Source organism: Suncus etruscus, chromosome 4, assembly GCF_024139225.1.
Source record: "Suncus etruscus isolate mSunEtr1 chromosome 4, mSunEtr1.pri.cur, whole genome shotgun sequence".
NCBI lineage: Eukaryota > Metazoa > Chordata > Mammalia > Eulipotyphla > Soricidae > Suncus > Suncus etruscus.
In genome coordinates, this window is record NC_064851.1 from 83862333 (window position 1) to 83879540 (window position 17208).

Genomic DNA, 17208 nt, shown 5'->3' on the forward strand with positions numbered 1-17208 from the left:
CACAGATGAAGGATTCACTGAAGAAACACTTTGCAAATGGCCCTTCTTATCCTTAAAATGAACCAAATACAATAACTTGGATGTCACACTAGTAAGAAGATTTATTTCTTAATCTATAAAGAAAAAACATACCAAACATAAAACATGTGTAATAAGAAGAACAAGCTTAAAGTTTCCAACTGTACCATAGTTTTAGCTGGCCAAATAGTTGTTTTAAAAGAAAATAACTTTAACAAGGCAGAGAGCAAACAATGCAATATCAAACCCAAAGTAGGCAAACATTGTTTGTTTCTCAACCCCAAAGTTTTCTCTCTTGTAAAGCAGAAAACTTGAGCTTTTCCCTGAATAAGCATAGTATACAAACTAAGAAATGTGGCTAAGAAAAACTAGTCACTGCGAAATTATATCAAAAATTATTGTTTCAGTATGATTACTTTAATAGATGCCAAGGAAATATCTATAAATCATAAAATCTATTGCTGTTATTTTTAAATTTCCTTTTAGTAAGATAGTAAAGAAAATAAATATGTTTTAATAAATTCTGTAGAGTTAACATGCTAGAATCCAAAAGCAAAATTTATAATGAAAGGTCTGGGACATAGAGCAGTGATAGAACACATACCTGACATGGATGAGACCCTGAGTTTGGTCTCATTGCTAATAAAACTTTTTAATTATAATTGTGAAATTCTTATTCCTGAGATGCCAGTTAACTTGTAAAATGTTACTCAATATAAAAGAATCTAGATTGTTTGACAATTGGTTAAAACCACTAACAAAATTTTAGAAACAGTTAAGGAAAAAATGTAGGAAGCAGGATATATAAAAAGAATTCAATATATGTAAGTCTTACATTTTGTCACTGAGTTATAACCTTGGCCCTTAAAAGGATTTTCAAGAGAGGGAGAAAGGGGAGGAAGAAGGAAAGAAGGAAGGAAAATTATGCTTCCTTAAAAGAAAATAAAAGGAGACCAGAGTGATAGTACAATGGGTAGAGTTTTTGCCTTGTATGTGGCTGACCTGGGTTCCATCTCTGGCATCTCATATGGTCCCTCAAGTACTGCCAGGAATGTGCTCTTGAGCATAGAACCAGGAGTAGCCCCTGAGCACAGCAGGTGTGGCCCAAATTTCTAAAGCCCCCTAAAAAAAAGAAAAAATAGCCCAAAACTACATTAAAAGACATTCAATTTTTAGATCAATTTTGTTAGTTATGAAAATGCCAATTAAAATCACAATATACCATTTTCAACTCCTGAAAAGCAAATTTTACATTATGAGAATATCAATCATGGGCAAGGACATGAACAATAAGAATATGGACACTTTGAGTGATGTTTTATATGTATATATATATATATCATATATCATTGTATAAAATAAAGACATCTTAGGAAATAACTAGGCAATATTTACCAAGTAAATTATTCATGACCAATAATTCTACTCCTTTACATATAAACATAGACAACCTCTACCTGGAAACATGTGCAAGACTGTTTATGGCATCATGTTGATACTGAAAATATTGCAAGTAATACTGTGACTAAATGACTAATACTAAATACTAATACTAGACTAAATACATTTTGTATACCTTCACAATGGAATAGATTTAAATAGATTTAAAAATAAATAAAGCACTCGTATCAATATGGATCAAAATAACACACACAATATTGACCCAAAAAATATGTGCCAGGGGCCCAGAGCAATAGAACAGAGGCAGTGTTTTTGCCTTGTATGCAAACAACTGGGGACAGACCAGGGTTCAATCCCCTAATCACATATGGTCTTCTGAGCCTGCCAGGAGCGATTTCTGAGCACTGAGCTAGGAGTAACCCCTGAGTGCTGCCAAGTGTGGCCCAAAAGCAAAAACAAAACAAACAAACAACAAGACAAAAAAGAAATATGTTCCAAAATAATATATACATTATGATTCCTATTTAAATCAAGTTGAAAAACATACAAATATATTTTGGCACTGTGGTTTACAATATTGTTACTGATAGGACTTAAATATATATATATAATATATATATATATATATATATATATATATATATATATATATATTTGGGTTTTGGGTCACACCCGGCCCCTGGCAGGCACGGGGGACCATATGAGATGCCGGAATTCAAACCACTATCCTTCCACATGCAAGGCAAACACCTTACCGCTATGCTATCTCTTTGGCTCCTTAAATATATTTTAATTGTAGTAAATAAAAGGAATCTGGTGCTTTCTCTAAATATATATATGTATGTATATATGGGTGTATGTGTATAGATCTAGCTTCAGTATTCTGGATTTTTTTCCACCTAAACTGAGAGCCTGAGAAATATTATCTGTAACTAATAGTCACTTTCCCTTTTGTAATACAGTATCATTTTTGTAACCCTACCTTTCTTCAAAGGATAGGAACAAAATGTTCAAGGTCAATGAAAAAATTTTTTTACAAGTTTTACAAAAAAGAGGCTAAGTGACGAGGACAAAGAAAATGAGAAGATAAGGATTGGTTCCCAAGGACTTTCTAATATGCATGAAGCTTGTTGAAAAATCACTACTTTTCAAAGAAAATACTTGAAAAAAATTATCACTCCATTTTGTTCATGTTGCATACATCAACAGATTTCAAAAGAAGGAGAAATGAAATTGACCACCTAAAGTGCCATTGTCCTTTTGGATTGTGGTTTTAGATTTTACAGGCTTAGAAGATAAACTCTTAGTAGTTTTAAAATATTGTCAAAAAGATTTGCTTCTCTACCAGTAGCTATGAAACAATACAACACTCATAGTAACATTCTTGTCTGTTAAAAGCTCCTTTACCAGGAGGCCCGAGAGATAGAGCAGAGAATAGGGCATTAGACTTGCCTGGGGCCAGTCCAGTGTGTCCTGAGGGAAAAATCTTTTATAGAACCTTTAGAATAATAACTAATATTATTAATATTAACACATATATTAACACATAATATTAACAGATATTAACACTCTGCACTCAGGAATTACTCCTGATTGGATTAGGGGACCAGATGGGAAGCCAAGAATTGAACTTGAGTAAGCCTAGCTAGGCACTACCCACTGTAGTATCACCCCAACACCCCAACCACAATCATTCTAGCAAATTTGCTATTTCTAGATTTGCAATACAGATACTTTAAAATATACCCCTTGGGTGTGTATGCCTATATATGCATATATATGCATATATGATATGTAGTAATTTTAGTTTAAATTTAATTTAAATTTAAATTTTAGTTTAAAGGCACATAACTGGAAACTTAGAAAAACTATCCATATTTGAAGCATTAGTTATCTTCGACATTTTATGATGATTATAATTTATAGCTAATAAAACTAAATTGTCAATTTCTTTTAATAAGTTATGTCATTTTTATTCTATATTTCTCTCCTTTTTTAGATTTATAAAATCACTTTATTTAAGCACCATAATTTACAAGGTTATTTATAATACAGTTTTTTTCATAGAAACAAAGTTGCTCATGATTGAGATTCAGTCATACAATCAACAACACTATTAACCAGTGCACTTTCTGTCACTATGCCCCCCAAATCTCTCTCACCCTACGCTCTGCCTGACTCTGGCTCTGGGGCAGACCTTTTCTTCTCTTCCTTCCTTTCTTTCTTCCTTCCTTCTTTCTTCCTTTCTTCCTTTTTTTCTTCCTTCCTTTCTTTCTTTCTTCTTCCTTCCTTCCTTCCTTCCTTCCTTCCTTCCTTCCTTCCTTCCTTCCTTCCTTCCTTCTTTCTTTCATTCTTCTTTCTTTCATTCTTCTTTCTTTCCTTCTTTTTTTCATTCTTTCTTTCTTTCCTTACTTTCTTCTTTCTTTCTTTTCTATCTTTCTTTCTTTCTTTTTCTTTTTTCTTTCTTTCTTTGTTTGTTCGTTCTTTGTCTTTTTCTTTCTTTCTTTCTTTTTTCTTTCTTTTTTTCTTTTTTTTTTCCCTTCTTTTTTCTCTTCTTTCTTCCTTCCTTCCTTCCTTCTTTCTTTTTTCTTTCTTTCTTTTTCTCTCTGTTTTTTTTTTTTATTTTTTTTTTGGGTTTTTGGGCCACACCCAGCAGTGCTCAGGGGTTACTCCTGGCTGTCTGCTCCGAAATAGCTCCTGGGAGGCACGGGGGAGCATATGGGACACCAGGATTCGAACCAACCACCTTAGGTCCTGGATTGGCTGCTTGCAAGGCAAACACCGCTGTGCTATCTCTCCGGGCCCCCTCTCTGTTTTTTCTTTTAGACATATTCCCCTCAAGATTCTATCTTTTTGCCCTTGAGATTCAAAGTTCAGTGAAAATTATAAAATAAATTAGATATTTACATACTTTTAATCTATAGTGTTTACTTAAATGCCATTCCTTATACTTGGAGTATATACCTGCTGTATTATTTCAGAGATTTGCTATTTTATAACTAAATCAATAAGGACTCTTAAATATCAGTTATCTGTAAGTACCTTATAAATAAAACTAAAATTCACCACTATATTTGTTTTGTCCCTTGTTTTGCATTTCCATGGCAATAGAGAAAGGAGAGTGGTTGTTTGCAAATATTTGTAAAAGCAAAGATAATTTATTGACTCCCTTGTACTTTCTTGTCCAGAGCCCAGATGTGGTGCTCTCTTGAACACTATTCCAGGTAAAGATGTGTTTCGTGATAGAATAACCCAGTACCTGACGATTCCATTAAAGGGATCCAAACTAATGTATTCTATTTAGTACATATCCTCTCACAACCATCCCATGTAGAATTTATGAGTAACTTATTGTTAATATTACTGTCATATTTCAGCCAATTACTGTGTCTTTTTCCCCAGCCATTTAGCAATAGAAATATCTATAAATTAAAAACATTTGTTAAAAAAATTAAATATGGGAGAAAGATCAGTGTCCTTTCTCTCTCAAGAACTATTAAGGGGGAGCCAGAGTGGTGGTGCAAGCAGTAGGGCATTTAAATGCCTTGTGTGTGCTAACCTAGGACAGACCACAGTTCAATTCCCCGGCATCCCATATGGTCCCCCAAGCCAGGAGCTATTTCTGAGTGCATAACCAGGAGTAACCCCTGAGAGTCACCGGGTGAGCCCCCCTTAATGAAAGAATTATTACAGGTAGAGAGACCTAGTGGGAAGTCCCCAATACTTGTGTTCAACTGTACAATTTTTAAATAGAAAAGAACAAATTCTTGTTTTGTTTTATTTTTTTTTTTTTTTTTTTTTTTTTTTTTTTTTTGGTTTTTGAGCACCCGGCGGTGCTCAGGCTGTCTGCTCAGAAATAGCTCCTGGTAGGCAAGGGGGACCATATGGGATACCTGGATTCGAACCAACCACCTTTGGTCCTGGATCGTCTGCTTGCAAGGCAAACGCCACTGTGCTATCTCTCCGGGCCCCGAAAAGAACAAATTCTAATCTCCATGAAAACAGCTGTGATCCCATTTATGATTATTGCTATTATCATATCCTTATTTTTATTCTTTGTTATAAAATAAATGGAAAGGGTGTTATGTGGGTGTGGGTGGGGGGAAGATGGAGACTATATTTAGAAGGAACTAAGTAGACAGAATCTGACCATAGTTAAGGTTTTCTAGAAATGGCACAGCAGTACACATTAGAGAAACAAAAAGGGTCCTGGAAGTTCAAAATTTACAGTCAAATTAAAGGTTTGTCTATAGATAAAAAAAATTTGAAGTGCCATGTACTTCAAGACAGCTGATGATAGATACTGAGTAAACAAAGAACTTTCTTTTTTATTCTAAATATTACTTTATTTAAATACCGTGATATACAAGTTTGTTCACAATACAGCTTTTTTTTACAGTTGCAAAGTTGTTATGATTGAGTTTCAGCCATATAGTGCCCAACACCTTTCACTAGTGCACATTTCTCATGACAATATTTCCAGTTTCCGTAGCTACCTCTGCACTCTCCCCTGTTTGCTTCTGTAGCAGACTTCCTCCTCCTCCTCCTCAAGGTCATCCTCCTTTTCCTCCTCCACCTATTTATCTTCCTCCTCCTGCTCCTCCTCTGCTCCTCATTCTTCTTTATCATCTTCTTCCTCTCTTAGTCATCTTCTTTTTTGTTGTTGTTGGTTTTTGGTTTTGGGTTTTGGTTTGAGTTTTGGTTTTTGGGTCATGCCCAGAAGCGCTCAGCACTTACTCCTGGCTTTTTGCTCAGAGGTTGCTCCTGGCAGGCTCAGGGACCATATCAGATGCTAGGAATCGAACCTGGGCACATCCCAAGTCAGCAGCTTGCAAGGCAAATGCCCTACCACTGTGCTATCACTCTGGCCTCTTTTCTTCTTCTTCTTCTTCTTCTTCTTCTTCTTCTTCTTCTTCTTCTTCTTCTTCTTCTTCTTCTTCTTCTTCTTCTTCTTCTTCTTCTTCTTCTTCCATTATCCTCATCATCATCTTCTTCCTCTACCTTCTCCTCTTTCCTCTTCCTTTAACATCCTCTTCCTTGTTAATTTTTTCTTTCTTCTGCTTCCTTTTTCTCTCTTCCTTTTTCTTTCCTTTTAGATCTGTGGTTTACAATATTGTTACTGAAGAGATATCATGCACATTACTTTACCTCTTTTCAGCACCCAGTTCTTGTCCAGAATGATTGTTTTCAACCATTATTATTATAATGGTCCATTATCTGTCCTTATTGCATTCCTCCTGCCATTTGTAGCAAACTTTCTACCACATGGACTGGTTCTCCTGATCCTCGTGTCTATTGTCTCTAGATATTATTACAGTATTATCTCTTTTTATTGTATATTTTACATATTAGTGCAATCATTCTATGTTTATTCCTCTCCCTCTGACTAATTTCATTCAGCATTATACTCACCATATCATTCCATGCATAGGAAAATTTCATACCTTCATGTTTCATAACAGCTACATAGCTGTGTAGCTATACCACAGTCTCTATAGCCACTCATTTGTTTTCAGGCACTTGGATTGTTTCCAGAATCTGACTATTATGAGTATTACTACAATAAACATAGGAATACAGAGGGCTTTCTGTAGTGTGTTTTTGGGCTCCCTAGGTATCTACCTAGAAGGAGTATTTCTGAATCATATGGCAGCACAATTTCTAGATTTTTGAGGAATATTCATATTGTTTTCCTGAAAGGGTAAACCAGTCAAAATTTTCACCAAAAGTCCCTTTTTCCCCACATCCATGATAACACCAGTTGTTCCTGTATTTTGTTATGTGTGCCATTCTCTATGGTGTGAAATGATACAATATTGTTATTTTTGACCTGAATCTCCCTGATAATTAATAATATGAAGTTTTTTCATGAGCCTTTTGATCATCTGTATTTCTTCTTTGAGAAAATGTCTGTTCATCTCTTCTTCCTATTTTTGAATGGGGTTACATTTTTTAAACATTAATCTCTAGTGCCTTCTATATCTTAGATATTAACCCTTTATCAGATAGGTATTAGGTGAATAGTTTCTCTCATTCAGTGGGCAGCTTTTGTACCCTAGTCACCATTTTGATTGAGGTGCAGAAGTTTCTTAGTTTATTTCCATTTGTTTATCTTTGCTTCCATTTTCTTGGTCAGTGTTGTTTCATACTTGAAGATGCCTTTAGGTTAAATGTCATGGATGTTCTACCTAGTTTTTTTTCTATGTACCATATGATTTCTGAAATCAAAGTCTATCATCCATTTTGATCTGACGTCAGTCTTTTGGTCTGAATTTACTTGTTTACATATAGTTGACCAATTTTCCCAATATCACTTGTTGATGAAGCTTTCCTTGTTCTTCTTCATATTTCTTGCCCTTTTATCAAAGATCAATTGATCATATACCAGAGAGTCAATTTCAAGATATTCAAGTATAGTCCATTAATTTGAGTCCCTGTCTTTATTTCAATACCATGTTTCTTTATTGGCTTCTGTTTTATTCTAAGACAGTTTGAAGTTGGGGTAAATGATACCTCCCATCTTCTTTTTTTCTCAAGGATTGCTTTAGCTATTCAGGCATGTTTATTGTTCCATATGAAATTCAGGAGTATTTTATTTATTTCTTTGAAAAAATTCCATGATTATTTTTACAGAGATTTTATTAAATCTGTACAATGCTTTGAGAGTATTGCTACTTTAATTCATGACTAGTATGTGTTTCCACATTTTGTGTCCTCTTTTATTTCTTGAAATAGTGTTTTGTGTTTTCTTTGTGTAAGTTTTCTGCCTTTTTAGTTGGTTCCAATGTTCTTGATTTCTGATTCATAATTGTGAATGGGACTGGTTTTTTTTTAATATCACTTAAAAGAATAACTTTCTGTAAGAAAACAGCTTACATGATAGTAAACTGACCCATCTTATAACAGGAATATGATGGAGGAAAAACTGGGAAAGAGACAGATGTTCTACAATGGTCAGACCATAAGATTCCACATATAGTGAAGAAACTGCAACAGAAAAATAAATGATTTATAGGGAAATAATTTCTGTTTAAAAAATTGGGAAAGTTGCTCCTAAAGAGAAGTGTGTATTGAGAAGAAAAAAGAATGTAAAGGAGAAAAGCAGAAGAAATTAAAAAGAGAAAGGTAGCATTTATTTAAAGGAATATGCTAGTGAAGAAAATACACTTAAAATTTGTTTGAGCACCTCTCTCATAAAATCTAAAAATGTTTGGTTCAAAAGGTAATTATGATCTTAGACCACATACATTGCCTGTGTTTAAAAAATGAGAAAAATGAATTAACACAGAGGCAATTGAGTATCTGGGAAAAGAACTCTAATTAAATGTGTTTGGCCATAACTTCAATTTTCTTAGAGATTTCTGAAGCAAAGCACACAAATCATGACTTTTTAAGAAGCACACAGTGATCTATTTATATAACTAAATGCTGTGGTTCAAAGGCACTTAACATTAAGATCTGAGATCAATTCTACTTCAGAGTAATTGAGTGCAAAAGAATTATTCTGATACTTAACACTTCTTGATTCCCACTTGCTGACTAGATCATGTTCACTATACAAACTACTTCTGCAGATTACTTCTGGAAAATTGGGCAGGGAACTGATTCAAAAGTATACTTAGTGGGCTGGAGCTATAGCACAGCAGTAGGGCATTTGCCATGCACGTGGCCAACCCAGGATGAACCCAGGTTTGATCTATAGCATCCCTAAGGTCCACTGAGCCTGCCAGGAGTGATTTCTGAGGGTAGAGCCAGCAGTAACCTCTGAGCATAGCTGGGTATGGCAAACACACACACACACACACACACACACACACACACACACACACACACAGTATCCTTAGTACTACATGGAACCCAAAGAACCATCACATATGGGTTAGTCCTCTTGCATTAGAAATCTCAAAGTTATCTTAAGTCACTGATTTCTTTGGAAGGACTTTTTATTTTTTTGTTTGTTTGTTTTTAGGCCACACATAGTGATACTCAGCTATTACTCCTGCACTTCAGAATCGTTCCTGGCAGTCCTCAAGGGAATTGACCAAATGAGACACTGAAGATCAAACCCAGATTGGCTGTGTGAAAGGCAAATGCTTGATTCATTGTAACTATTCTACTGTCCCCAAACAGTTAATTTTTTCCTTTCTTTTGGGGTCACACCCTGCATTTCTAGGGCTTACACCTAGCTTGCATTCAGAAATTACACTTGGCAGTGCACGAGGACACATAATAATGCAGAAATAGAACCAAAATTAGTTGCATGCACAGAAGCCAGCTCCCTATTCATTGTACTATCATTCCAGTACCACAGTCTTCTTAAGAAATGTTTGTGTCATTCATTTAGAAAAGATAGAAAATATGTGAAAGAAATAGAGAAGAAATATGTTCAAATGTACAAGCTTCTGTTATATCTTAAAGACAAAAATATGTGAGCCTTTACTAATGTTTAAGATTATCTAACTCAGGAATAAAGAGGTATCAAATTTTTAACTGTTCCAAAGAATGTTCTTTTCTCCGGTATTTGTTTACTTCCTGCAAAACTATAAACACTTAGCAAAAGTCTTTATAGTTGGAGGCAATTGTGTGGTGATCCTCCCTGGCATGAATATTCACTAAATAAGATGTCTGTGACCAAACAGATCTGACTAACTACCCTTTTCACCACTCCCCAAGCAAACACCATGAACCATTCCATTCACTCCTGACAGACTATACTCTTCAGAACCTCTGTTCTGTACCACTTTAAATGTCTGCTAAATTGTTATTTGTTACAAAGCATGCATTTGCTATGACAGATGCCCCAGACTTCTTCTCCCTGCTGAGCTCATAGAATCACAGCTGTGTTGTACCACAAGTACAGTGTTGTCAAATCTTTGCTTTGTCTAATTATTATAGTTGGTTCCACTACAGAATTCAACTGCCTGAGGTTTCAGCACAATCAGTGCATATGACCATATAGATGCCTGCCTTTGCCAAGAATATAAACAGCCTCTACTTCTTTTTTTTTCTTGGGGGAGGGGGCACACCCGGTGATGCTCAGAGGTTAGTCTTGGCTACGTGCTCAGAAATTGCTCCTGGCTTGGGGGATCATATGGGACGCCGGGGGATGGAACCGAGGTCCACCCTAGATTAGCACATGCAAGGCAAGCACCCTACCGTTTGTGCCACTGCTCCAGCCCCAGCCTCTACTTCTTATTCACAGTATGTAATTAATAACATACCCCTAATAATCAGGAGTAGTTCCAGATTTAAAAAAAACTCTCTTAATCAAAAGCCAGTTTGCCTTCATACTGTATCACAGACTGAAAGTCCCGTCATTTTTACTGGTTTAAAACCTGCCTAGATGAGTGGAGGCAACTATTAGTTGCCTCCACTAAATCCTGGTTTTAGCTATATTACAAATTTCAATTCAAAACTATCTTTTCCCGAATTGAGTAAAATGTCTGTATCAATGTTGTCCCTGAGCTTTACTTTTCCTTTATTCCTTCCAGAGTCCTTTGAAGAGTGTAGAGTCAAGAATGTATCTGTGAATTAAACATTGCCCAATACTCTAGCAGAATTATGACAAGACTAACGTGGTGTTTCTTTCTTTCACCCATGATATAAAAAGAAAGTCTATTAGGAGAGTAAAAATACTCTTATTGATTATCTGTTATAATGCCTATTTTAGCAAAAAGAAAAATAAAAGCTCAGCAAGTGGTAGAGAAAGAGGACAAACAGCACAAATGACAAGTAGCAGCCCTCTGTCTCCTATTCATGGCTCTGCGACCACGCTGTATCTCCTGCAGTCTCTGAGCGCTAATCCAGGGATGTTCTTTGCTCAGTGTTCTGACCTCCCTCTTCTCTCTGTATTTCATTGCAGACCTGAAGTATTCCCTTGAAGAAAAAAAATCTTTGATGTGCAGTTTCTCTGCTGTGTTAAAATATAAAGTGTTGGGAATAGTAAGAAAGGGGCAAAGTTGGGAAGATCATGTTTATAAAGCTGGGAACTCCCCAAGTTCTCACAATATCATGTACTTCAATGGCTATGGGCTAAAAATACAGTGCATAAAAAGGGTCTTCTCTTGGCCACTGTGTAACTAAGAACACAGCTGCATTGGCTGCTGCACAAGTCTCCAGGAGCAACCAAGCACTGGTCCAGCATCTCCAAGGACTGGTGGGATAAACAAGAATGGATTTTTTTCCCTCTACATTTGGAGAGATGCACCCTTCAACTCTCCCATGCCAAGAGAGGAGAAGCAGATTCAGAAGCTAAAGAAATTAAATTAGAAAGCACAAGGCAGGATAGATAGTACAGTGGGCAAAGTGCTTTTCTTGCACACTGTCAACCCAGGCCCCACATATGGTCCCAGAACAAGTAGCCAGGAATAAACTCTGAGCACTGCTTGAGCATTGCAAGGTGTGTCCCCAAAACATACTAAACAAAAAAACCTAAAAAGGACTCTTTCACTAGGTTCAGCAATTTTTATCAGTGCCAGACAGTTACACTAAAATTGTGGGGAGAGGAAGACGCTTTGTGCAATGTATACTTCAGTTTCAAAAATTTGTGACAATATAGAGCTTGTTATATATTTATATATATATATAACATATATATAATATATATAGACAATATAGACTTGAGATCCACATCTATAGTGTTTCGGGGACTATGTGGTGCCTGTAGTTCCCATATGCAAACTTATGCTTCAGTATTTTGAGCTATTTTTGATATATCTTTGAGAAAAACAAATTTTCAAAGGGGCCCAAGAAGACAACAAATACAAAATACCAATTAGTTGAGTAATACTATTCATAATAGATAAAAAAAAAACCCTTTTAATTCTTCATCAGAAGTAGACATAAAATGTAAATTTTAATTTGGTAACTTGTACTAATAAAACATTTCTCAGTAGAAAAAGAGAAGGAGACCATTACATAAATATTTCACGTGCCTGTGAATTTCACATTTAAATACTTTCCATGTATCCATAGTCACAGGCACTACAGTAGCATAAAGCTGCTTATAATTCTAGAAAACTTTACAGATAAATTATTCAAAAAGTGCCTACTATGTGCCAGTTATCATTTGAGAAAAGCAGACAATAAAAACAAATAAGACTTATTTCTGGGGCCGGGAAGGTGGCGCTAGAGTTAAGGTGTCTGCCTTGCAAGCGCTAGCATAGGATGGACCGCGGTTTGATCCCCCAGCATCCCATATGGTCCCACCAAGCCAGGGGCGATTTCTGAGCACATAGCCAGGAGTAACCCATGAGTGTCAAACGGGTGTGGCCCAAAAACCAAAAAAAAAAAAAAAAGACTTATTTCTGCCATCAAAGAATTTATAAGGAAGGACAAGGCTAGATAACTTTTTTTATCTATATTACTTACCAAATTCAGGTATCCTTTCTAACCCCCATTCCTAAACTTCTCATGAGTTGCCACTTTCACTACACTCAGATACTCTATTACATTCCTTAAATAGTACCATTTATTTATAAATAGTATCATTATTTTCAAACTCATCTAAACACAAGGCCTTGGGATCAGTTATTACACTCTTTTCCTTTGTCCAAATTCAGTTCCAGCATCCTATTGATTCCTGTTTTATAATCTGCAGATACAAATTTTATGTGTAGTCTTGCTGTATCATGTCTTTTGAATTGCATCAAGATGCTTACATACTCAAGTACTAGTAGCTAATTCTCTATTTCCACTTGCCTTGAGTCTTCATACCTTGCCTACTACTATCTAAGAAATCTTCACAAAGTAATTTCTGGTGTGTCACTCACTATTTTTTTTTTTTTTTTTTTGCTTTTTGGGTCACACCCAGTGATGTCAGAAGTTACTACTGGCTATGTGTTCAGAAATCGCTCCTGGCTTGGGGGGGGGGGACCATATGGGACACCAGGGGATTAAACCTCGTCCATCTCTACTAGGTTAGTGCGTGCAAGGAAAATGCCCCACTGCTTACACCACTACTCTGGCCCCGTGCCACTCACTTTTTAAAATTTTTTTCATCAGCATTTAATTGCCTGAACTTAGTATTTGCAATTCCCTATCCTCTATTGACATATCATTTCCTCTGACTCCCAGCAGATGCACTCTTTTCCATCTGTGCCTATTGGTAATGCTTTTCTTCTGCTTTCCTCTACTTTTCCTCTCCTTCAGTCCATCTTCATAAATTACTGCCCAAACTAATACTTAGTGACTTTCCCTGCTGATCAAATCATCTCTTAATTATAAAAGCATTGATAAATGTACTTATTTGCCTAAATGACATCATACTTTATCTTTTAATAGTGCTATGTTCTGTGTCTTCTATTATACATTTTATTTCTGATAGTCTATATAGTACATGACATGTGTTTGGCAGTTCAGATATTTTCTTATAAAATAATAATTACTTGGGCCGGGGAGATAGCACAGCGGCGTTTGCCTTGCAAGCAGCCGATCCAGGACCAAAGGTGGTTGGTTCGAATCCCGGTGTCTTATATGGTCCCCCGAGCCTACCAGGAGTGAATTCTGAGCATAGAGGCAGAAGGAACCGCTGTGGCCCATAAACAACAACAATAAAATAATAATTACTGTATAATAAATAAATGTACAAAAATTAATCATATGATCAGCATGTAATTTATAATTTAATAAGGTTAGAAAGTAGGAAATAAGAGCAAAAGTAAAACTGCTCCTAAGAATATCTGGCCACATTGGATCTGAACTCTAAAATTTAGATAGCATTCTATAATATCATAGATATTCTAGACATACAAAATTTCCCAAAACTGTATATTAGTTGAATAACTAACAATTAATAAATGAATAAATGATAAAAACTGTGATTTTAATAAATCATAAAAATACAAAATTGTCCATAATACTTTTCCAGTTCATAAGAATAATGATTGTCATGTGTTTATGTGTCATATGCATGCCTTAAATCTTGCTATGACATCAGCACTTGATCCATCTGATGTGAACTTAAAGATTCTTATTTTTGTTTTAAAAATATTATTTATTAGGGATTCTCCAAAGAGATAGTAAAGGGATAAGGTACTTTCTTATTTGTGACAAACCCTCGGCATTATAGGGTCCCTGAATACTACCTGGGGTAATTTCTGAGCACGGATCCAGGAATAGCCCCTAAATACGACCAGGTATGGCCCAATACACCCTGCAAATAAATTTTGTTTAAATAATCCATTAACTTAATGACAAAATCAGAAGAGTTTATGTAAATAACACAGAGGTAGTTCTCAAAGCAGACATTCAACTTTTGTAAACTTGACTAATTGCCTGCCCAGATCTTATACTAGGATCTATCAGAGGCATGTTATATTATTGTGTGTTTCTATAGAAACTTTTGTAAACTTTTGTAAACTTGACTAATTGCCTGCCCAGATCTTATACTAGGATCTATCAGAGGCATGTTATATTATTGTGTGTTTCTACAGAATCAACTGAATGATGGACATAAACCCTGCTTTCTTAGTACTTATAACTCCAGGTTGCCTACTGCTTGGGAAAACCTCTTGTTTCCTGAGGGAAAATTTACTTTACCCTTGTAGTTCTAAAAGCAGGAAAAATCTTTTTGTTTGTTTTTATTTGGGGATCACATCCCTGAAGTGCTCAAGGCTAATTCCTTGCTCTTCACTCAAGGATCACTCCAGGCAGAGCAAGGGAGACCACATAGGACCTAAGGAATCAAATCCAGTCTAGTGAGTGCAAGACAAGCACCCTACCTGCTTCACTTTAGCTCCTCTCCAGCCCTTAGCAGAAAGTCTTCGATGTAACTACACAAACCAGCCATTATTTCTTTATTGTTTTGCTTATTTAATCACCATGTTTATAAAACTTTTCATACTGGGTTTTCAGTCATAGAATGTATATCAGCCTTCACCAGTGTGAGCTTCCCACCAACAATACCCTCTACTCTGCCCAACACAAACACCTGGCACTCAGTTCTATTGTCTCTGTATATTATTGCCATACTGTCATTTATTTTTTATGTCCCGTTGATGAGTGAGACTATTCTATGTCCTATCATCTGGCTCAATTCACTCAACATAATACTCTTTATGTTCATTCACATATAGGAAAATTTTATGACTTCCTTTTTCCTGTCAGCTGTTTAGTATTCCATTGCGTAAATGTACCACAGTTTCTTAGACACTCATCTGTTGGGCACCTGGGTTGAGCACCTGGTTTGTTTCCAGATTTGGGCTATTTTAAATACTGCTTCAATAAGCATAGGGGTGGGGCTGGAGCAATAGCACAGCGGTAAGGCATTTGCCTTGCATATCAACAACACATGACGGACCCCAGTTCGAATTCCAACATCCCTTATGGTCCCCAGCCTGCCAAGAGCGACTTCTAAGCCCAGAGCCAGAAGTAACCCCCGAGCTCCTCCAGGTGTGACCCAAAAACATAATAATAATAATAAGCATAAGCATAGGAGTGCAGGTGGCATTTTTGTACTGTGTTTTTGTGTTCCTAGGCGTGATATTGCTGTATCATATGGGAGCTCTGGAAAGGCTGGACTAGACGGCATTCTCACCAGCAGTGAATGAGAGTTCCTGTCTCCCTTCTTCCCCACCATCATTGGTTGTTCTTGTTCTTTGTGGTGTGTGCCAATCTCGGTGGTGTGAAATGTTACCTTATTGTTGTTATGATTTGCATCTCCATGATGATTAGTGACGTGAAGCATTTTTTTTCATGTGCCTTTTGACCATCTGCATTTCTTTTTTGAGGACATGTCTGTTCATTTCTTCTCCACATTTATTGAGGGGGTTAGTTTTTTTTTTCTTGTTAAATGCTTTTAGCATCTTGTATATCTTGAATATTAGTCCCTTATCAGATGGGATCTGGGTGAATAGTTTCTCCCATTCCACAGGTGGCCTTTGTATCCTAGTCACTGTTTTCGTTGAGTTACAGAAGCTTCTCAATTTGATGTCGTCTCATTAGTTTATTTCTGCTTCCACTTATTTAGACAGTGGTGTTTACTACTTGAAGATGCCTTTTTCTTCTATATATCTTGTAGTTTCAGAGAAAGGTCTCCCTGCTTTTAGGTTAAAGGTTTTTCCTTTCCATTTCCCCCATATTTTGCTGTGCCTATGTAAAAACATAAAAAAAAAGCTGCCAAAGACAACGTTTAAAAAAAATTATTGCTTTTTTTATCTTTTATTTTTTAAATAGGGGCTCCCACCTTTTTCATAGAACCAAAGATATGTATTACTTTATTTTACTATGTATTCCTGCATTTTTCTATAAAACTAAGAAGAAAGGAATAACGAAAGGCTGGGGACAGGGACCGAGTAGTTTCAGTTGCAGCACTGGTGAGATGAGGCAGCCTTGTCTTGTACCAAATCTTAGATGAATTCTCTTGTTGAGAATTTTTATCATGAATTGATTTTGGACCTTATCATGAGCTTTTTCTGCATCTATTGATATGATCATATGTTTTTGTCCCTTTTGTTAATTGATGTATTACATTGATTGACTTGTGTATGTTAAAACACCCTTGCATCTCTAGGATGAATCTGACTTGGCCATAGTGTATGTCTTTCTTGGTGATACTGTTTGCTAGGATTTTGTTGAGGATCTTTGCATATGTGTTCATCAGTGATATTGGCCTGTAATTCTCTCTCTCTCTCTCTCTCTCTTTCTCTCTCTCTCTCTATCTCTCTCTCTATCTCTCTCTATCTCTCTCTCTCTCTCCCTCGTGTGTGTGTGTGTGTGTGTGTGTGTGTGTGTCGCATCTTTGTCTGCTTTTGGTATAAGGGTCATATTAGTTCTTCTGAGGAAACTGAG

General features: G+C 36.1%; 1 non-coding gene across 1 annotated transcript; it reads left to right on the forward strand.

The window, feature by feature from the left end:
- Positions 1 to 14275: 14275 nt before the first annotated feature.
- Positions 14276 to 14374, forward strand: LOC126008075 (small nucleolar RNA U13). The gene has a single exon (XR_007495492.1). It is a non-coding gene; the product is annotated as a small nucleolar RNA U13 (small nucleolar RNA).
- Positions 14375 to 17208: the final 2834 nt, after the last annotated feature.